The following is a 23,037-nucleotide window of genomic DNA, read 5'->3' on the forward strand; positions in this document are numbered from 1 at the left end:
CTATTTTATAACCTCAGTTACAGTCTCTCACCATCTGAATAGTAAGTTCATTAGTGCCAGTTCAGTTCAATGACTGTTTTGATAGCCTATTTGTGGCAGCAGGGGAGGCATACTATAAAAAAAAGGGAAAAATAATCAAGATAACTTTGTACACTGTGTACCTTATGTAAGTACGATGAAGAAATAGCACGATGACAGAGTGACTGGGAAGACCGCTTTAGAAAGTGAGGGGGCCTCTCTGAGGAGGTGATGTTCAAGCTGAGCCCTGAATGAGTGTAGAAGCCAGGTGCGTGAGGATTTGGGGGCAGAGGGAAGAGCATGTGGCAAGACTAATGTAGGAGTGAACTTCCATAAGTGGAGAGGAGAGGAGGCCGGTGTCTCAGGAGCACCATGAGTGAGGAGGAGAGGGCAGAAGAGGAGGCTGGAAAGGTGGGCATGGGGTCCTTTGGCATGGCTGGGAGTTTGGGCTTCATTATACCTGGATATTAAGTGATGGGTTTTGGGTTTTTTTTTTTTTTTTTGGTTGTAGTTATTTTTGTTTACTTTTTATGTATAACAGCTTTACTGAGATAACTTGCATATAATAAAATTTACCCTTTTAAAGCATATAAATCGGTGGTTTTTAGTGTATTTTATACCCATCGCTGAAACAAAGCAGGACCCTCGCCTCTATTACAAATCCTTTCCATGAACCCCATTTCTTGATTGTAGGTAAAAGGCTTCAGCCTCCTAGACCTTCCCTGAGTACCAAAGGGCAGATTCAAACAGTTGCTTATCAGAGAAAATGCAGAAAAGAAGGGAGGAATGGTCAAACAGTAGCGCGGCCCTGGGGCAGGGTCTGGGTTCCTCCTGAGGAATATACATAACAATACCTTTGAGTTCTTCTGTGGGAACCAGGGCCCCCACTCAAGTGGAGGCTGGTAACTTCAGGCCGAGCACAACCTTCCTGGAAGCTGAGATACCTCACCACCAACCAATCAAAAGGAAGTCACACATCCTGCAGCCCCCCCCCTCCCCAAATTTTGCCTGTAAAAACTTCTCCCCTCAAACCATCGGGGCGTTTGGGCTTTTTGAGCACAAGCCTCTCTTACTCCTTGCTTGGCCCTGCAATAAACCGTTCTCTGCTCCAAACTCAAGACGTTTACGATTGTTTGACATCACTGTGCGTTGGGCATGTGAACTTGGGTTTGGTACCATTGCCACTATCTAATTTTGGAGAATTTTCATTATCCCAGAAAGAAATCCTGACTCATTAGCAGTCATTCCCTCTTCTCCCCTCCAGCCCATGGCAATAAGTAATCTACCTTGTTTGTATGAATTTGCAATCTTCTGGATGTTTTATATAAATGGGTTAATAAAATATATCTCTCTTTTTTTTTGTAGCTGGCTTCTTCCACTTAGCATGTTTTCAGAATTCAACTATGTTGTAATATGTATCAGTACTTCATTCCTTTTTATTGCCAGATAATATTCTATTGCATGGCTATACTACATTTTGTTTGTTCATTCAGTAGTCGATGGACACCTGGGTTTCCTGCTTTAAACATCAGTATACACTTTTTTTTTGTGTGGACATAAGGGTGTATACCTAGAATTGGAATTACTGAGTTATGAGTTATATGGTAACACTTTAATTTTAAGGAACTGCCAAAATGTTTTCTAAAGCGGCACCATTTTACATTCCCTCTGGCAATCAATGAGGTTTCCAATGTCTTTAATCCTTGTCAACACTTGTTATTGTCTTTTTCGTTTTTATTTCAGCCACCCTAGTGTGTGTGAGGTGGTCTCTCTTTGTGGTTTTGATTTGTATTTCCCTAAGGACTAAAGATGTTGAACATCTTTTCATGTGCTTTTGACCATTTGTATATCTTCTCTGGACAATTGTCTATTTAAATCGTTTTTCCAGTTTTAAGATTGGCTCATTTGTCCTTTATTGTTGAGTTCTTTATATATTTTGGCTACAAGTCTCCTATTGGATGTTGTTTGCATATATTTTCTCTCATTCTGTGGATTTTTTTACTTTCTTAATGGTGTCCTTGGAAGGTTTTAATTTTGATGAAGTCCAGATTTTTTTTTTTTTTTTCACTTGAGCTTTTGGTGTTGTAGCTAAGAAACCATTGCCCAATCTAAGGTGAAGCCATTGTTTTAAAATATGAAACTGATGATCTGATTCACATTTTTTAATAGCTCTCTTAGGCTATTTGGAAACTGGATTGGAAGGTTCTAGAGTGAAACTATAGAGAACAGTTTAGGAGGTCGTTACAGGATCCACAGGCAAATGAGTAAACTTTAAACTTCAGTAAGCACTCAGTAAATCAGTGTATTCCAATAGCGTCCTGTAGATGGGAGTAAGACGGTCTTTACCTTTAAAGAATTCTTAAGGTAATACATATAGCCAAGTCATTGTTTTATCAGGCAGGTTATACTGAATACTATGGAATACTAAGGAATGAAAAATGTTTTATTAGAATAGTAAGGAGAGTTCATTTTTGTATCTCCAGTGTCTAACATACAGTCAGTGTTTAATAGCTGTTTGTCACACTTACAGATGACAGAGTAACCAGAAGCGATGGGAGAGATGGCATCAGAGCTTGGTCTTGGTGGGCGGGTAAGGTACTGGAAGATGGAAAATGGAAGCAGTGTTGTGAGACACCCAATGGGGCAGCTGGTCAGTGAGCCAGTGATGTGCGGGTTGGTGAAAGAATTTACTAGAGATTAAGTGTAAGAATAGAAAGGAGTTTATTGGGTGCGCTGTCGCAGACAGCAGCGGGCTACACAGACGAGAGGTGCCTGTGTGAGCACCGGGGTGAAGAACAAGGGAAAAGTTCAATAGTCACGCTGCTATAGGCAACAGCAGGCCACACAGGTGAGGGGTGCCTGCTCCAGCACCGAGGGCCAGGTGTTGGGGTGTTTTATGAGATCGGGTCACAAGGTGCCTGACTGGCTTGTGCACAGTCTCTGATTGGTTGCAGGTGAGGTAAGAACTTTAGGGTCCGTGAAGGGCAGTGGGATTTAGGACTCTGATAAGGTGGGCTGAAACAAACCAGCCTGAGCATTACCTAGGGCTGTTGGTAGGGGAAACACGCCCAGCAAAGAACACACCTATCTTTTGAAGAATCATTGGCAGATATCTGAGAGCCCAGGAATGGGGGTCTTGGACTTTGAAGGACATCAGTTGGCCCAACAAACAGGATATTTTTGACCAAAGAATCACGTCCGGGAGTAGGTGGTTAAAATTAAGGATATTTTGATTGACACCTAGAGTTGGAGGAATTATAGGCAATGAGGCTGGTGATGTCCCGGGGCTTATGTAGTTCCAGACCGAGTTTATAAATAGGAAGGCTATGAGGAGTCAATGCCTTCCTCAACCTCCTTTAGCGGCATGATTGTTGTTTTTCATGGCCAAGTATGGAGTGGACTGGAGCGGAGAGGAGGTGGAGCACAGCTAACGGTTTGGGTCAGGTAAAGGGTAAAAGTAATGGAAAAAGGGGTTTGGGAGAAGCTGAGGAGGTGATGGCAGTACCTGATGTGACCGTCTGTGTATGGGAATGGTGGGTAAGGGCAGGTCCCACTGCAGCCCTTTGAAGAGTGGAACTTCAGCGATTGGAGGAAAAGTAGTCCCATTTAACACTGATGGGCAGTCCAGGGGTGGGGAGGATAGTTTAACACAGCTAGTGGAAGTTCCAGGGGAAGGATCCCTGGCCTTTGGCACAGCAGGTGGTTGGCAGGGGAGTTGGCTGTATGGCATAGAGGAAATAGAGTTGCGGTTTGGAAGTCATGCATTCCTCAGGCCCAACCTCTTTCTAGCTTTGTGAACTGTGAGGGCATTAACTTGATTTCCTCCTTTGTAACAGTCCCTACCTCACAGGGCAATTGGGAGGGTCAGATGGGGTCATTTATGTAAAATGTCCAGTAAATAAGAGGTTTCTCTCTGTGGTTTGTTCCCTTCTTCCCTGGAGTCATATGCTTTGATTTCATTTAAAATCTTCCTCAGTGAACATGGTGCTTTGAATGGAGTCGCTAGCACAATCCAGAGGGGTTTAGGCAATATATGTGGGTAGGTGTGTATGGGGGTGTGTGTGTGTACAACTCAGCCACTCAGCAGAGGCTATCAGCATTTGCTGTTTTAAAACTCTGTTAATTGTATCATCCTTCCATTTTCCTTTGAATTTGTCTTGCTTCTGTTCTTGTCCAAACAAAAATATTTACGCTAAAGTTACGTGTGTGCCTCTTTTGGAAGACTCCCTTAAGTAAAATGGCGTTTTTAAAATTGTGTCATCATTAAGATAGACAGTTTTCTAACTATACCTCTCTGTCTGATTGGATAGATTTTCTCAAGGTCTTTTTAATGTACTGGACTCCTGGTATAGCGGATCCAACTTTTGCTTTGTTTTCCTAAATTCTAACTCAACTGCTTCTGTAGTTTTTCTTGTACACGACCCCTATAGATCTTGATAAAAGCAGCCAAGGTAGTTTGCAGGAGAGCTAGAAAATATCGATTGCGTGTATGAGTATAGTTTCCCAGTTTTCTTAAATGGTAACTGTAAATACCATCTCAGGACATAATTGAGCTTTTCCAAGAGGGAGATTAACTTTGAACTTGCAATACTTCAGTGGCTTAGTTTTTTAAAAATCAAGACTATAGCTTGGAATAAGATGAAAATGCAGGACCTCCATTTCACTGAGCTCCTAGTTTTGTTTTAGTTTTCCAGGTTTCTTAGGAATGAAACATTATGCATAACAAGGACTGCGTTAAATTTAATTATTTGTTTCATTTCTTAACATCCTAAAATTGGAAGGGACTTTAAGTCCTTCTGTCCAAGGGGCCATTCTGTGCTAGATCCCTTCTACGGCAGCTGACAGCCACTTGCCTCCTCGGGAGGCAGGCTCTTTCACTGCTGGACAGGTCGAATTGTTGGCAGATCTTTTCCCCCTTATACTGAGATGAAAGCCAGCTCCTTGAAACTGTCATCCATAAACTGTCATCCACTTATCCAACTTCAGTCTTTTAGTGTCACATAAATCAAATCCCCTAGCTCTTCAGATAATTGAAAATAGTTGCTAGGCACCACTTCCCTGACTTAATTTGTCTTTTTTACCCCCTAAGAAAAATAACCCTAGTTCCCCTGGCCCTTCTTCCAATGGTATCATTTCTAGATTCTTTTGCAGCCTGGTTTCACTATGACCATCCCCATTGACAACTGGCTAAATGTGGCAGGATCCTTGTAGCTATGTTACTGAAACCTGGCTTCCTCTCTTGGTGGGTGTCAAGTCAAAAGACACAATCAAGCCAAAGACTGGGAGAAGAAAGGATTTATTATGACTTGCAGCAAGTAAGGAGAAGAACACCGGGGATCTTTCCCAAAGCAATGTCTCCCCACAGCAAAATTGGGGAGGTTTTTAAGCTAGGGGTACATGCATATTCATGAAGAGGCTTGAGCAGAGGAGAATTCAGCACAGAACTGGGGCAAAGGTTGACAGAGTCCCAAGCCTTAGTTAATTGAAGTCAAGAAGGTCAACTTCATCACTCCATCCTCCACCTGGGTGGGGGCCTTAGTTCCGGCAGAACTCAAAGGTAAGTTATTATGTATATCACTTGAGGAGGAACAAGGACTCTGCATTCTCACTAGTGTTTGACTGCCTTTTCTCTGTCCCCGCATTCCTTTATTCCCTTAAGATCATTGATTACTAAGACCTGTTCGAGAGCAAGCACTGTGGCCAGGCTTGGACCGCAAAGTGGCCTTGGCCAGAATGCGCTCTCATGTCAAGAAAGCCATTCCTGGTCCTCTTTCTCCTGTGGTCCCCTAACCTCTCTGCTTACAGCTGTCATGGATTTACTTCTATAATCTGCTCTCTAAATGAACACATGGTTTGAGAGTATTTCTGAACGTTGTCCTGCCATGCACACTGTAGCTCAGGTAGCCTCATAAAGCTAACAGTATTTGAGAGTATATACCAGGGTCGTCTCAGACCTAAGCACAGATACTGATAAAGGAAAAAAAGAAAAATGAATGTGGGACATGAGGAGGGGCATGTCCCAGGTCTCGGTTGAGTCCCTGGGCCGTGCCCCGCCAAGGTCCTTGGCTTCGCACAGGAAAGAATTCAAGAGCGAGCCACAGTTGAGTAAAGATAGATTTATTTAAAGATACATATTACACAGAGTGTAGGCTGTTTCAGAAGGCAAGAGAAAGGTGTGGGTGTTGGGTGCTCAGGTTAAAGTAAAAGTAGATATGCACTCCATAGACCAGAGTGTTGGCTGTCTCCGAAGACAAGTGAGTGGGAGAGGGCCAAGAGGTGTGGTATCTCCAGTATTTACAGGTTCTGTAACTTCACATGCCAACAAGTGGGAGGACCATTCCAACTACTCTGGGGAAGGGGCTGGGATTCCCAGGAATTGGGCTGCCGCCCACTCTTCAACCTTTTATGGTAGCCTTGAAACTGTCATGGCGCCTGTGGGCATGTTATTTATTATGCTGATAGATTACTCTGAACGAATAATGAAGCTCAAGCTCTACTGGAAGTCCAGTCTCCCGCCATCTTGATCCTCTGGGCCTACTGGGAGTTGAATCTTCCGTCATTTTGGTGTTAATCGCTGTATCATTCCTTGAATGTCTGTGTCCTGCCCTCTTCCCTCCTGTCCCAATATCAGCTACTCCAGACTACTCAGCTCTGAAGTCCTGTCCTTTGAGTGAGGGTCCAGAGATCTCTCCTCCTTGGCTCACTCTGAGGGTTAAAATAGCCAAAGAATTACAAATTAGAAAGGGACAAATTAGAAAGATTCCAAGAGTTGGGTGAAATTATCCCTTAGCCTAAATGTTGTAGGACATGGATTGGCGATGAACAGCTCAGGACTACATTTGCCCAAATTGTCATTAATTATAGTTTATTTAGATTGCTTTTCACATATTATTTTTAAACCCCAAGACTATAGAGACTTATGCTGAATACTTTAGCAGTGCAAAGGTCTCTAAGTATAGCTGGGTTTGGAATCTGACTTGGCCACCCTAGCTGTACAAACCTGGGCAGTGTAGCTAACCTTTTTGTGTTTACTCATTTATAAATGAGAGTAATGGTAGAGCTACCTCATAGGGTTTCCTTGTGTGTATTAAGTTAATATGTGTTGGCAGGGCTGAGGCTAGGGTGAGAGGAGCCAGGCATTCTCCTTGAGTGAAAAATTTAAAGGGTTGCCAAAAAAATCAATAACCAAGATAAATCGTAGTTCAATGCAGTAAAATGAACAAAATACTGACATTTCAGATAGAGACTAGATTTGACAGGACTGAGATTGGGGTGAGATGTGTGGGAGTGAATTGTACAAGTGCAGGGTTGGAGCCCATCTTTATGTAAAATTTTCATAGTTTTGCATCATGAATATTTTGGCCTTAATTTTGATACTTGAAAACATTAGATTAAAATATTATTTATCTTGATTACTAGAGTTTTTTTTTCCGTGTGTCTTCTCCAATTTTTACCCCAAGAGCTCCACACTTCCCTCCCTCTGGTTGCAGGCCAGCGTGTTGTGTGTTGGGGTTTGTTGTTTGTAGTTACTGCAAGGATGGTAGTTTTGTGGAGGAAATCCATTTTAAGAGCCTCGTGGAAGGATTTCTTTCCCTAGCAGAGATATTTCTCTTAGGTTGTGTCAGAGTGCCAGTCCAAATCTCATCATCAAGGTCAATGTTAGGTTTTGAAATGTCATTTTTCAAACATTGCTGAAGTTCACACCCCAGAGAATAAGAAAAAAAAATGCATGCACTGAGCTTATGTCTAGAGGAATCTAGCCAAACCACGACACTGTAAAATCGCTTCTCCTGGATGGTTGGGATTGTGAAGGACATCGCAGATGGTGGCCGAGCTGGAGCTGGAACTACTGTTAGTCACTTGGCACAGGCGTGAGATTTTCTAAGTGACAGAAGCCAGGAACCTGGTGGGGAGTGGGAGGTGGTGCTTCTCAAAGTTAAATTATGGTGATAGAATCTTTCTGTAACTCTGGTTCTGCTCCAGTTTGCCTTTATACAGGCTTGATTATAAACATGTCTTAGAAATCTGTTTCATAGTTAGTGACCAATGAAAGACAAAAAAACCCCAAAAACAAACAAAAAAACCCCAAAAACTTCCCCAAACTGTCAGAATCAATGTTTTAGAGCTTTGTCTTTGACGGTCCAGGTGTTACAGGCAAGGCAGCTCTGTTAGGGCATCACCCTATTGCAATGGCTTGGCTTTCCTTCCTTCCTTCCTTCCTTCCTTCCTTCCTTCCTTCCTTCCTTCCTTCCTTCCTTTCCTTCTTCCTTCCTTCCTTCCTTCCTTTCTTTCTTTCTTTCTTTCTTTCTCTCTTTCTTTCTCTTTCTTTCTTTCCTTTCTTCCTTCCTTCCTTTCTTTTTCCTTTTTGATGCAGATTTATCCACTGTTGCTTTCCACACGAAGTAAGAGAAATAGTTGCTCTTAAAAGGTCACATAAACTGGATGCTGTTGATGCTTTGCATAAACGACATAAAGCTGAATAAACTAATAATTAACCATAGCAGTTATTGTTGGTTTTGATCAGGTTTAAATTCACCTGAAGATTTAATCATTTTTGTTTTAGATTCCAAGGAGTGGAATTCAGTTATAAAGTGGAATGCGTTTAAAACATAACTTTATTTTGTCTGCTGCTGCCAGACGTTGCCGCCTTGCAGTGGTGAGGTGGCTTCACTGCATGAGCTTGGTCACTTTTAAAGACTCCAGGTATCTTTTCTGGCTTAGGATTAAAAAAAAAAAGTGGAGGGAGGATGAGAAATTCTTGTCTCAAAGGAACGTATGTCACCTTCTTGGTACCAGTTTTTGGAGAACAGCTGTGGCAGCTGCTGAACTATGTACATCTGCTTTGTTTTCCTCCTTTCATTTGGCAGGTGGAGAAAGTGTGAGAGTTTAAATGGAGTCTAAAATTAGTCTGTCTGGTGGAGCATTCGATTTCGTGGATATGCTGTTTGGAATAGCAGTATCTAGTGGCAGATGTAGAAGCTTGGGTATAGAATAAGCTTTGAGGTTGAAATCCGGGGACCAGGACAGCAGCGGCAGTTTGATTTACGAGGGCCACATCCTCAGATGTCTAGGAACTCATACTGGAATAGAGACAACTGTGGGAATGCATTGTCCTAGTGTGAAAGTGATCCTCGGTTTAATGAGCAGAGTTTAATGTTTCCTGTTGGATAATAATGTACCAGCTCATCTTTAGATTAGTTAGTGAGATAAGACGTCCAGAGTGGCAGGATGAAATCCAACGCTTTCTTCTCTTCCTCCTCGTTAACTTCTGCTTCTGGGCCAGCTTGGACTGCATTTTAAAGAGATTTGCAAACCACAGATCCTGGGCGTTAGTGCTGAGTCATTACAATGGGAGTGCTTGTGCTCAGGAATAGACGTGTTGTCTTAGAGGTGGGGTGACTGGTGACACTGGGGAGCAGTCTGTGGTGCCTGGCTGGCCATCCAGCATGATCTGCTGAATTAGGAAGACTCAGGTTCCCCCACCTGCTTAGTGGGTACACAGCGTTTCACTGGCTGCCCTACTAACCACTCTCCCACATCACCTCTTTCTCGGATTGCTTGCTTCCCTGGAATTCTCCACGTCTGCTTTTCAGTCTTGTAAGAGCTGCCCTTTTCTGCCTTCCCTTCCTTCGCCTCATGTAGGACGTTGCTTTTATTTCTTTCTGCCTAATTTAAGGTGATTGTATTGAAGATCTGGGGGTGATGAAGATTAGTCTGGCATGAGCAGCATCTTGACGTGGCATATTAGATGCCATTGTCCTCAAACCTTGGCTGTACCACACACCCCGCTGTCCCTGCCTGCCACTCCCCCAGCTTAGAGTTCAACCTACCTTCTTGCTCTGTCCCTTTCCAGAGAATTGCTTTCTCTATCTCTCAGCTTTTAATCCTCCAAAACCTACTACTTCCTTATCCAGAAGAGTTTACCCCTTCACCGTCAACCCCCCAAATAAGTCCTAGTCCTACATTTGCTGATCCAAAAACTCATTAAATTGCTTCCCCTCAACAAAGGACCCGGAACAAAGCATAGACAGTTGCTTTAAAACTTTGGTGTGTGTGTTTTTTAAACCTGATAAAATTTTAGGTGAAAGTTTCTTATTTCCCTCCCCTCAGGTACTTCTAAGAAAGAGTGGAGTCTCATTAAGACTTAGTTTCCCTTTGCCCAGGACAGACCCTCAGGTGTCAGTGTTTTGTTTTTTTTTTTTTTTTTCTCTTGCCACATTTTATTTTGCTTTACTTTCTTCTTTTTTATAAATCTCATTTTTGTTTCCTTATTAAACTTAAAACTTATTGAGGGAATCCTTTTCTCCCTGACGCTTGCTTAGTTTAAGTCACTCAGCTGAACCTGTCCTTGGGGTCTTGTCAGCTGGGGAGAGGGCAGATGGCTGAACAAAGGGTTCCACTGTGGGAGGAACTGGGGCCGAGAGACTGACTGCTTGAGGAAGAGGAGGAAGGCGTGGGGGCCGGGCCTGGGGAGCCAGCGCTGTGAGGCGTGTGAGGTGCAGGCTCTGGGGTTGTATACTGCCTGGGAAGCCAGCAGGCCATTTGCTCAATCAAGCGTCTCGTATCTCCTCGTTTCTGCAACTGCAAACCGAGAATAATAATGGTACTACCTCTCAGCGTTGTAAAAAATAGATGAGATAATGCGCGTAAGGGGTTCGAATAAGGCTTGGCCCAGTGTTTGATTTTTTTAATGTGACCCTTAATAGTGTTGAAATAAACTTCTAGGCCCGAGATGGAACTACTCCTGCCTGGAGTGCCACGCCAGCAAACCGAATCTCAGATAACTGTCGTGTTCCTGTAAATGCTCCGCTAGTCCAGAAGCCCCGTATATCCAGTCAGCCAGTCCCTAACACCAAGCCGGCTCTAGTCTAATCGCCCTAACCAAGGCTGACAGTGTGGGCCCGGCCAATCAGATATTTCCTTTTTGTCTCTTTGTTCTTTATTCTTCTTGATCCTCTGAGGGCTTCCTGCCTTCTGCCCCATTTCGCAGTTCTCCGAAAGGAGACTGTCCGTTGCATGAACTATTAATATTTGTTTGTATCACCTACATTGTCATCTTTAATCATTTTTTTAACAATAGGAATTAGTTTAACCTTATGGTTAAGTATATACATAGAAATACATAAAACTAACACACATTTAAAAAAGTTTAAAATATTCTCCCTTTCTGTGTACAAAACACCTTTTAATTTCATAAAAACAGTATAGTGATACTGATAGCAGTTTGACAACCACTAGTCCAGCACTTAATAAGTGTTTAATGACTGTTGCCTCTGGTGTTTTTCTTCCCATTATACTTTATCTATTTATTAAATAAATTGAACTGCTTTTATTTTATTTTTACTGAGACATAATTGACATACAATATTATATTAGTTTCCAGTATAGCATAATGATTCGATATTTATGTTATGAAATGATCTCCACAATGTGTCTAGTTAACATCTGTCACCATCCATAGCTATAAAACTTTTTCTTATGATGAGAACTTTTAAAATCTATCTCCTAGCAACTTTCAAGTATGCAGTACAGTACTTTTAACTGTGGTTACCGTGCGCTACATTGCATGCCTGGGAACTGAGGCATGTAACTAGAAGTTTATACCTTTGGCCCCCTTTACCCATTTCACCTATCCCCTACCCTCTGCCTCTGGCAACTACCAGTCTGTTCCCTGTATCTGGGAGCTTGGTTGTTTTTTCTTTGTTGTTGCTGTTTTTAGATTCCACATATGAGGAATCGTGGTATTTGTCTCTCTCTGTCTGACTTATTTCACTTAGCATGATGCCCTTAAGTTTCATCCATGTTTTTGCAAAAGGCAGGATTTCATTCTTTTTATGGGTGAATAATATTCCATTGTGTGTGTGTGTGTGTGTGTGTGTGTGTCTGTCTGTCTGTCTGTCTGTCTGTCTCACGTTTTCCGTATCCATTCATCCACTGATGGACACTTAGGTGGTTTCCATATCCTGGCTGTTGAACTGCAGTGAGCGTGGGGCTACACAAACCTTTTCAAGTTGGTGTTTTCATTTTCGTCAGATAAATACCCAGGGTAGAATTGCTGGATCATGCAGTAGTTCTATTTTTAATTTTCTGCTGAACCTCCATGCCATCTTTCATGGCGGCTGCCCTCTGGTATTATTACTGTTGTTGTCTTTGGTGGTGTTAAGGGACCGACTGTATGTCGGCCTGCTCAGTGGACTTTATGACCCCACTGGGAGCCCTGGCAGAAGAGAGTGTTAGCATCAGCTGTTTTCCTCCTTTCCCTTTGTCTGCAGGACTGTCTGCTACCCGCCTTGGGAGGCTGGTGAGCACGCACATCTTCCGTGTTCTTGCAGTAGCTCTCCACCAGAGTGTTGCCAGAAAGCTCTGATGGAGGGAGGGAACAAGGGAGGGAGGCAGAGAGAGAGGGAGAGAATCCCCACGGGCAGCAGTAGCAGTCCATCCTGTTTGAGCAGATGGCACTGGAGGGAACAGCAGCTTCCCTTTGCTGACCTGCAGCCAAGATCTGCACAGAGAGGCAGCCGACCAGGAGCCTGGCACAGCCAGGCCCACACCCGGGCCTTCTGCAGTGGGAAGGAATTCCTTTTATGTTGCTTTAAAAGTGAAATTCCTCCCTGTCCTCTGAATGGGCCTAGTAATTGGGTTTGATAAGGTTACAAGGAGGGGGCAGAAAAAAAAAACAACAAACCCAAACTAGAGAGCGTGTGAGATTTGCAGTATGATCCTATTTCTCAGGGCTGGAAAGTGCCTGGCAGGGTGAATACCAAGGCAGACTTGCAGCATGCGAGCTGGAGGAGGTGGTTAAACACTCTGGGTCTAAAACTCATCTATGATCTTGGCAAACCTTTTGGATTACTTGCCTTTTCCCATTTGTTCCCTTGCCCAGCTTCTGTTGCCTTCATTCCTGTCTGCTTTTTCTCCTCTGCTGCTTATGTAAGGCAGCGTGGGGTCCTTGGCCAGATGTTCCTGGTGTGCCTATAAATGCATGTGTTCCTATTCTGGGCCAAGAAAATACTCTCTGACGTAGGACATCCCAAAATTTGTTGGCTTATGAAATTCCAGCATCTTTTCTTTCATGATTTATTTAAAGCCTTAAAATGAAGTGACTGCACTGTTCTTTGAATCAGTATGGCGAGGGTCAAATCATTGATCTGCTGCTGGGATGAGAACGCCTAAGGGTAAAGAACCTGCTGGGTATTCTTTGTGCTTGGATATTGGATCACCTTCTTTCTCAGTAATGCTCGCCCCTCCCCTACCCAAAGTCATGGCTTTTGTCCACGCATATTTTTATCTTGGCTATTATAGAAACACACCCACCGCCAACACATTTCTGGACCCAGGGTACAAAATTAGACTAAGTGAATGTAAATATCCAGTCTGGCTAGAGAGGAAAAAAAGCAAAGAGGCCAAACAAAGCATTGGCCCTGATTCCCAGGAAGTCTTCCAGGCTAGGTGTGGATGACAGAACACTAACTAACAGATGATTCAGGCCTGAGTTCAGGTCTGGACTCCACTCCTCACATCCAGAATGGGTATAATGATCAGTGCCTTAGCTGCCCGTGAAAGCAAGGAGACTCTCCTGAAGTCCTTCTCCTAACCTCAGAGGTTGAACGTTGGTGGCAGAAAGGATCCTGGCATGTTGGGAAGCCAGTCCTCTAAGCCACAAAGCCAGGTACAGGGAGTTGAAATTCCACCTCCTGAAATGATAGAAATTGCAAGAGTCCAACTCCTTCACATAGATGAGGAAACTTGAGGCCATGATAAGTGAAGACATTGATGTGGTCAGTCCTGTTGGCAGTGACGTGGAGGCAAACTGAGAACCAGGACTCCTGACTCCCAGCCTGGTGGGAATTCCTTGTATCACGTTGGATCTTTGTCTCATTAGGAAGGCATTCCAGTGTTTTTAAAAGGTTCTTCTCCCTTGATAAAAATGCAGATATTAAAAATGAGTCAACTGTATGATCTTACTTACATGTGGAATCTAAAAAACAAGTTAAACAAAACACCTTGAGCTCATAGATACAGAGAACAGATTGGTGGTTGCCAGAGGTTGGGAGGTGGGGCAAAATGGGTGAAAGGCGTTAAAAGAAAGGTACAAACTTCCAGTTATAAAATCAGTAAGTCATGGGGATGTCACGTACAGCATGGCGACTATAGGTAATAATACTGTGTTACATGTTTGAAAGTCGCTAAGAGAGATTTTGAAAGTTCTCATAAGAAACAAAATTGTAACTACGTATGATGACAGATGTTAACGAGACTTTTTGTGGTGAGCATTTCACAATATAGACCAATATCAAGTTGTTAAGTTGTAAGCCTGAAACTGATATAACGTTATCTGTTAGCTCTCAATAAGAAAAAAGAAATCAAATTACAATTTCTAAATTTTGATCTCACAATTAGTGGTAAAGAGATACACATTTGTATTTTCATAAATTTGGGTTCAAACCTAGATTTAAAGAAAAAAATCTTTTAAATACTAACCTTCTTTTGGCCTAGGGAGTGACCGATTATATGGATCACAGATTCAACTCATTTTAGCTACAATTTCCTTTGGTTAAAACACCAGTAATAATTGTCCCCATGGTGAGCTAAATATTTTACCCTGAGACTAAATGGCAGAGGAAAGGTTTTGAAGACAGGTGAACACCAGGTGAAGTCACTGCTCCTCAGGAGAGACGTGGTCAGTGATTTGATCCTCTGGGGATCCTAGTCTGATGACGTCCAAGAGAACCAAGAACAAATAGGATTCAAGTCTTTACAGTTCCAAAGTTTTGCATTATTTCACATTAGTTGCAAAGCTATCTCTGGTAACTTCTTTAGAAATGGTTTACAATCCCTCACGTCTTTGTGATGGATTAAGAAACCGTTAGGGTAAAATTTATCTGTGTTACACAGACACCCAGAAGAAGAGACAGCTCAAAGAGAGGCAGCCGATTTTTGACTGTGTAGCCTAGTATATGTAAACTCTCAGCTGGGGTGACTTCCAAGTGCCTGCCTGTTAGTTTGAAAATGGTAAGTTGTTTCCTTTGTGCTCAAGTTTCTGCTTCTTCTGTTAGCAGGTATTTTGGAGTCTTAATCTCAGTAATGCGTAGGAGCTGACTCATGCACATGGCTTCAGGCGGAGCGAGCATCCACTTGTAGGAACAGGTCCTCTCTTGTGAAGAGGTCAGACTGGGGATCCAAATGCAACCCGTGGCGGTGATCTTGAACAGACTGAAGCAATAATCGTGAGACCCATTGACAAAAGTACACAAAGTCCATTTGTATAGACTAGTCAGATAATAGAATGTTTTGCTTAATTCCGTAATTTACTTTGCTCACTTATTCAAGTTTTGACAAAGAATTAGACTGTGAAATAACATTTAAAGGAAACATTGCTGCACGTAATTCTTACTGTGTGGTTGAGAAGATTTTTCTGACTCTCAGTTGCCTTAGAGTCATGACTACGGTTATGAGGACTGTTGAACAATACAGTGGATGTATAAGGGATGCAGTGATAAGAAAGTTCATTGAATTTGTAGGGCCTTGGGGAGGGGAGGATGGAGATTTTAAAGATAGGGTAGTTCTTCATCTCAAGTAGAGTGACTCTTATTGATGTTAAAATAAGTTAGTCTCTGGTCTCAAGGGGATTATAATCTGGTTTGGAGGATTTGTAAACAACCCCATCGGACAGGAGGGGTGAAATGTAGGTAGAGGAGCAACCACGTGTGGTTTTACAGACTGACCTGCATGGGGTGTGGGGGCGCACCTGGCTGCGGTGTGGGTGTGGGTCTGGCAGCCCAGCCTTGGTTCTGTCTACCAAGCACCGTTCCCTGGCAAACAGCGGAGTCAGCCTGGAGGAATGGGCATCTTCCAAAGAAGGATGTCCTTTTTCTGATTTGTCGAGGGGCATCGAATGGGCTAACTTTGGCCCAAGTGCCGGTGGAATACAGAAGAGGGGGCCACTGCCCTGAGGAAGTAGAAAGCGCGTGGCTATGAGGTGCCTGGTATGTGTGGTACTTGAAGCGGGGTTCTCCTGCCAACTTCTGCAAGCCCTTCAAAGGCCAACTCCAGGGCAGGAAGTTTCCTGGGGCCTGAGGTCAGGTTGATGTGTCCACCCCTGTGTCCCCATCCCAGGCACATCTCTGTCAGCACTGTCTCCCTCCTGTCCCGCCTTTCCTCCATGAGTCTGTAGGCTGCTTCAGGGAAGAGACCAGTCTCCCCTGACTTGTGCCTGACACAGTGTACGAGTCAAAGGGTGGGTAGCAAAGGAACAGAGTGCGTGGGAGGTAAGGTTTGAGCAGTCGTTCCAGGCCAGGTCAGAAAGACCTTGAATGCCATCCTGTGGAGTTTCCGTGTCATCCTGCAGGCCAGGGAAAGCATTACTGTTGTTCAAGGAGGAAGCAGCTTGTGCCAGCTGTGTTTTTGAAACCTCTCTGGGAGCTGTGTGGAGGGTGGATCAGAGGAGGGAGAAGACCTTGCGGAGAGGAGGAGGCTGGCTAGTTAGGATGTATAGGATTTCAGGGCGCTTAAGAGTTTGGTAGGAAGCAGCTGCACAGAAATACTTGCTGTAAGTTTATTTATTTAGTCGAAGATACAGCACCTAAAGGAAGCAAGGTGGTTACACAGAGCAGGAGCAGATGTTTCCCCACAGGGCATACTATCTCCATTCTTGTGTGTGTGTATGTATATATGTATATAACAGAGATATATGCTTCTGTCCCTTTTGTACAGGGACTTGCTTCACCATTCTAGAAGAATGTACCCTAACATTCAGAGTGCTTTTCTTCAAGGAAATGCTCACAGACATTGAGAGACAGTCTCGAATAGTGGTTAAGAAGATGGACTCTGGTGCCAACCTGCTTGAGTCTGAGCCCTGGCTCTGTCACTCATCAGCTGAGTACTTTGGGAAAGTTACTTAACCTCTCTGTGTTCTGGTTTACTTGTTTGTGAAATGGGGAAAATAATAGCACTGGTCTCACAGATATTTAGGAGAATTCAGTGGGTTCATGTGTATAAACCACTTAGACCGACACTTCGCATATAGGAACATATACTTATTATCGCCATGTCCTTGAATGACATTTGTACAGAGGCATCATTCCAAGTTCTTTACACAAACATGTTAATCACATGCAACTTTCAGAACACTCCTGCGTGGTATTTCCATTTTATAGATGAAGAGACTGAGGTACAAACGCACCCACAATCTTACAGCCTTTAAGTGGTAGTGTCAGGATTTGAACCCAGGCAGTCTGGCTCCGAAGTGTATGGTCTTGACCATTACACTAGGTGCAGAGTTTTCTTCGTAGCTACCAATAGCCAGTGTCAGGGAGTGATTTAAAACCAATCCCTTTTTGGTGCGAAAGAAAAGAAAGCCTGGCTTTGAGCAAGGCCAGTTGTAGGATGGGTCCTGGACATCTGAGTTAAGTGCCCAAATGTCTTAAATTTAGGAGTTTCCATAATTTCTGCCTCTATGGGACTTTGATATCTATTTCTTAACCAAGATTTTAAAAAATATGTATTATTTTGTTACTAGAAGAGATTCATCAAAGTGATATGAAGGACAGTTTATAGAATAAAGTTTTTCTTAATTGTTTTTTCAAGTAACTACTTCAGTGCCAGAATATTCTTACAAGTAGGGGGCAGCAGATAAAGAACTTGTAGTTTGCAGTTATTAAACTGTAGTTTATTTTTGACTATGCCTCATAGGGTGTGTGCATGTGTGTGTGTGTGTGTTGGTGTGTGTTGGAGTTCTCAGTGACACCTTGGAGAAGGGGTGATGCTGGGGGTGGGCATTGGTCTCTCCTAGTCTAGGCAGCCTTAGGAGGGAATCAAGCTCTTTTACGGGGGTCTTTCATTCTTAGTGTTCTCTTGCTTGAACAATGAAAAGAACATTAAGTAGTTACCTGTTTCTGGTGACTGAGCCAGGCATTTGCTGGGGATTTGCAAATCTTGGGGATTTGCAACTTTGTGGACATTTGTTGGGCTCTGTCTTCTGTATCCAGTTTGCCAACACGTTATAGGCAATCAGAACAAAAAGAAGATATGCACTGTGTATGTGATTTGTGTGTCCACCACTCAGCCTAAGAGATAGAATATTACCAGTACGTTGGAAGCCCCCATGTGCCTTTTCTCCATTATCTGACTATCATCTGCATCTTATAATTACTCTCTTGCTTTACCATATACTTTTGCCATATATGTATGTGCCCCTCAATAGTACTTTGAGTAATACTCAAGTTTAATTTTGTCTGTTTTAAACTTTTACATAAATGGACAGATTTTAGGCAAAAACAAACAAAAAAAGAAGTTAAATCTTCCTTATTTTTGTTTCTTGGTTGTGCCAATGAAAGACAGGAGACCATTCTTAGAACTTGACTTTGTTTTGAAATAGGGCAGATTGTCAACTGTTTGATGCCTGGCTAAGCCGTCAGGAGCACAGAACAAATAACTTGCTGTGCTCCCTTCATTGTTTCCCCGGTGGGCAGGGAAATGGGCCGTAGCCCAGCACAGAGTAGTTGTTTAGTAAATATTTTTGAATAAATGGATTGTAATAGCAAGGTCAGCAAACTTCACTTATTAGAACGTTCATGTAGTTGTTTTTGGTATCTCTTTGATGAACTGAATGTGGAAATGGATTAGTGGCTGAAGTGTTTATATGTGGATCTGGTTCTGTCTGGAATTGCTACCTCTGTTACAAAAGACTCAGTCAGCCCTGGTTCTCTAGGGGCTTAGTGGAGTTGGAAGGACCAGTCCGTCTTCAGGTGCGTATCGAATGTCTGCTTTGTATCAGGTACTGTGCATGGCGCATCAGAGACAGTCATACACCAGACAGACACGATCCCCTATTGTACGGTGGGGAAGACTGGCATGAGGGATTAAAACCCAGTATGATGAGTGCTGTAAGGTGGGAGGACAGGATGTCATGGGAGCACATACAGGGGACTGAACCCCTTTTGGAGAATTGAGGAGGGAAGCCCTGGGGCTGGAGAGTAGATATGAAGTGGAATGGGAGCACATGGGTGATGGGAGGAGATCTTCCAGGCTGCTGAGGTAGGCAGGGGCCGGATCTTGAAGGGACTTGAAAGCCACTGCCATAGAACTGCTTTGAAGTTTTTTGAGCAGGGGTGCGACATGCTCAGATAGGCAACTTGGACCACGCTGGCTGCAGGGTACAGAAACAGTGGTGTGAGATTGTGGGAGGTGGGGGAGATTAGTGAGAGGAGGAAGCTACTGAATGTTACATCCTGTCTTTTGAAGCCTACCCTTACAGTGGACGTAAAATCAGTTCAAGATTTATACCAGAGGCAAGACGACGTTTGTAATTCTAGTAGTCTAATTATGAACATTGTGTCTGAAGCGGTTTATTTTCCAAGGTCAAACTTAAGGTTAAATAAAGAGTCCTCCCCTGGTGAAACCACCCCGTTCCCTCTCCATGCACGGGGGATTGCTAAGAAGAGTGCTCTGGCTGTTTTTAAATGGTTCCCCCCAGGCCCCATCCTACTGGAATCCCCGGGGAATTTTCTCTGATACTCACTGTGGCAATCTGGTCAAGCTTCTGGAGGAAAACCTCCTAAGATCATGAGGCCCCCGTGCCTGGGCCCTCCTGGAGCCCCGTCCACATGAGCTCCAGCTGCTTGTCAGTTGCGGTTCAGTGTTTCCTTCCGGGCACCGGCTGCCCACACAGCTTCCACTTGTGAATCTCGGCTCAGGTGAGCTGTGACTCCCTGTATTTACCCCTCTGTCCGTCCAGTCTTGGGGACTGTGGTTTGCCCTGTGTCCTCCCCTCTTATGGAATCAGGAAGAGTTATTTATTTTTCAGTCTGCTCAGCTTTTTGACTTGCTGGGACATAGTGACAACTTAGTGTTTGTTCATGAGTCTGCTCCACTCCTCTCCTCTTTCTTGGGGGTGTTCTTATACTTGTATGTCTAGTGCCTTGTCTGGTGCCTTTCACGTAGTCGATGCACAGAAGATTGAGGCTGGATAACTGGCAGGGTTCCTGGGGAGGAGAATTTTCACCTGTGGTTCTGAGTAGCTGGAGTGACTTTGGCACAGACAAGGGGGGAAAGGGGAGTTCTCCGGAAGGATGCTGGCAGAGTCATCGCACAGCTGATTGGAGGCGCATGCCACGAGAACCCTGGTCATTGTTGTTCTTGTGCTGGCACTTCCTGGGTTAGTTATTGAAAAAAAAATATATGACAAAGAGAGACAAATTTAAGACAGATACATTCAAATAAAGTAAAAAGACCTCCCTTGCCTTTGCTTAAAGTATTAATAGTAGTTGAAGTTTGGTTTCAAGAGACTCTCATTCCAGAAGTGGATTTTACCTGAATAATGTTGATTAACTTGGAGTCTTAACCTCCACCTTGGTTAAAACAAATCTTTTTTGTTTCCAATGTCAAGAGACTAGGGGAGCCTGCTTGGCTTTTTGTAACTCTGGACTAGGGTTTAACTCTTCAGTGGTCAAAGGTGAAGTAGCCGGTAGATTCAGTATTTGACCCAATACTTTCATTTAGTTTGTGACCAATAGCCTATTTCTTTTTCACAGTATATTTATATGGAACTTTATTGGCAATATAGGAGCTTGTGTTAAGTATAAATGTGAGAATTACCGACTGTTTGATTTAATTTTTATCCTGACAGAAAGATTCTATAAAGTTTTGCTCTTGAAAGCTTTCAGTGGGCTAGCACCTCGTCCCAGTGTTTCGGTTCTGAGCTCTGGGACAGGCCTCCCGCATAGTAGGTGCTGCGTGCGTATCAGCTGAGTGAGTATTTAGTGGACTCAGAGAGTATTTAAACCACAAAACCAACCCCATCCCACGTTCTCCAGTTTCCCCTTAGTGAACGGTGTTTACGACCCACCCCCTTTCAGTAACCTGTCTTTCCCATTTCGGATCTTTATGGGTTTGTTTATTTCTTTGAGTCAGTCAGTCTCTGGAATGTTTAAGCTGGCAGTGTCACGGACCCATCTGTGTGTGTGTGCTCATGGTTTTTCTGAAGAAATGTCATTTGCTTAGGCTGACTCTCCTAGTTACTTGGACAGAGATATTTTCTTTTTAATCAGTCTTAAGATAGTCCACAGTGGTGGCCAAACCGCACCAGCCGCTCCCCCACTGGGCTGCTGACAGTGCTTTGCCGTGTTTGCTGCCCCGAATGCAGTGATTTATATCCGCCTGTTAATCTGCATGTGGGCCATTTTCATGTGAAAGATTTGAGGACAATAAAAATCTCTTTCATATCTGGAAGCATGAGTTTTGGAGAGATGACCAATTTAATAGGATCTCTCACATTCTGTATGATCTTAAATTTTTTAACTTGGTATTATCTTCAATATACAACTTAATAGGTAGTATTCAATTTTGAAAATTTGTAGGTTGTCTGATCTGGTTAGTAATTGAAAATATATATTTCTCAAGGTTATCAAGATCATACCTATTTTAATTTATATTTAGTAGTAATTGAATGGAGTTGGTTTTTAAGATTCAGTATCACAAAATTTATGTTACAGAATAGGTGAAACATTGATTTTCTTCTAACACATTTAGCATTGACAATATAATATATCCATAATTTTATAATACATACCATTTTATAATCTGGCACTTAATCTTTCCTTTTCTGAAGAAAGTTTTCCCAAATGTGCCCTTAATCACTGGTGTTCTGGTCAGTCTCATAAACACACGATGGGTTTTCTTTTCCCTTTTTTGGTTGTTGTTATGCTTAAAAAATGCAAAGCTGCTGACATTTTGCTGTTGTTATTGTTACTCTAAATTTATCAAGTTTATTTTTGAAAGCTTCCTAGTGATTTATGAACTATTTCAATGAGTGTGCATGTGCACGTGTGTGCACACTAAGGATGCAAAAGCTGTGTAAGACCACATACGTGTGTCTGCAGCCTTTCTTTGGAATACTACGTGAGAAATTGGAGCAGGGATGTGTTATATCCAAGCATGCTAGCATTAGCATTTCATGATACTGCTTTCCCTTCCAAGCAACCTGACAAGGGCACATGAAGGTCCTGTTTTCTGGAATGGGCCGGTCTTCTGACCTGTGTTTTTCTTCAGTTTGCTTTTGTAGTGAGGTCTTCATTCAGATGCCCATGCGTTGTTAAGTCCACTTTGCTCTGGCTGCTGTTGGCTTTTCCTGGTTTTCATGGTGGGGATTGTGAGACGTGGTGGAAGTTTGATTTTGTGTCAGATTAGAGGACATGCTGTCTGTCCTGCTCCAGAGAAGAGCCAAGGCTGCCAAAAATAGTTGGGAGAGGATGCTGCCCTTAGAGCTCTCCCTGCATTAGTAGACTGGATTCAGGTGGCTCTGGAGGGCTTCCACAGAGCTATTTTAAACTTGGAGTTGCACAGTGCACAGTGAGTTAGCTCACGGTACTTTCTCAAGGGGCAGGGAGCACCTTTGCTTTGGCTCGTCCTGTCTGTGCTTGGATTATTGTCACAGCCTCCTTTGTGTCCACCCACGCCAGCCTCGTCCAGGTTTCACGTTGCCGTGGGCATGTGGCATCACACGAGGCCTTGCACTTAGTTTAGTGTTCTGCTGTTGCCATCATGGGATTTTTAATTTTTGAACAAGGAAGTTCCATGCTTTCATTTTGTGCTGGGCCCTGCAACTTGAGCAGTTGGTTTTAGCTGTGGGCTGGAATTTCTGGAACTAGTTTTTTTTTTTTTTTCTTTAATCCCTCAAAGTCTCAGCTCCTTATCCTACCCGTCTAACTCGACGGCTCATGGTGTGCTTTTTTTCAGATGTCACTAATTGAGGTTCCTCCAGGTGTGTGAATCACCCCCGTGCCTCTACAGCATCAGCTCCTGGTGTTTCTTTCTCCCCATTTTCCCTCCCCAACCTGGCTTATTGCTATTCATGGTTTGACATGATGAAGAAATAAAGCTCAGCTGTCACACCTAACGTGGCCGTCTCACCTAGTTAGTACTGATCACGCCTCATCTCATATCGCCCTTGAAAAAGTTGCTACCTGGCAAAGTTGGGCGGTATTTGATCTTGGGGTAATGATTCTGTTGTAACTGTGCAGG

At 43.3% G+C, this 23,037-nt stretch overlaps 1 protein-coding gene across 6 annotated transcripts in view; it reads left to right on the forward strand.

The window, feature by feature from the left end:
• The window catches only part of AK4 (adenylate kinase 4), a 70,809-nt gene that overhangs the window by 9,660 nt on the left and 38,112 nt on the right, over positions 1 to 23,037 (forward strand). The window contains exon 1 of one of the 6 annotated variants that reach the window (XM_032494492.1): positions 10,907 to 10,911. The exons of the other annotated variants lie outside the window; for them this stretch is intronic. The gene's annotated coding sequence lies outside the window, so the exon portion shown is untranslated. Of the gene's footprint in view, positions 1 to 10,906; positions 10,912 to 23,037 lie in introns of those variants that run through there. 6 annotated transcript variants of the gene reach the window in all.

This window comes from Camelus ferus, chromosome 13 (genome assembly GCF_009834535.1).
Source record: "Camelus ferus isolate YT-003-E chromosome 13, BCGSAC_Cfer_1.0, whole genome shotgun sequence".
Taxonomy (NCBI): Eukaryota; Metazoa; Chordata; class Mammalia; order Artiodactyla; family Camelidae; genus Camelus; species Camelus ferus.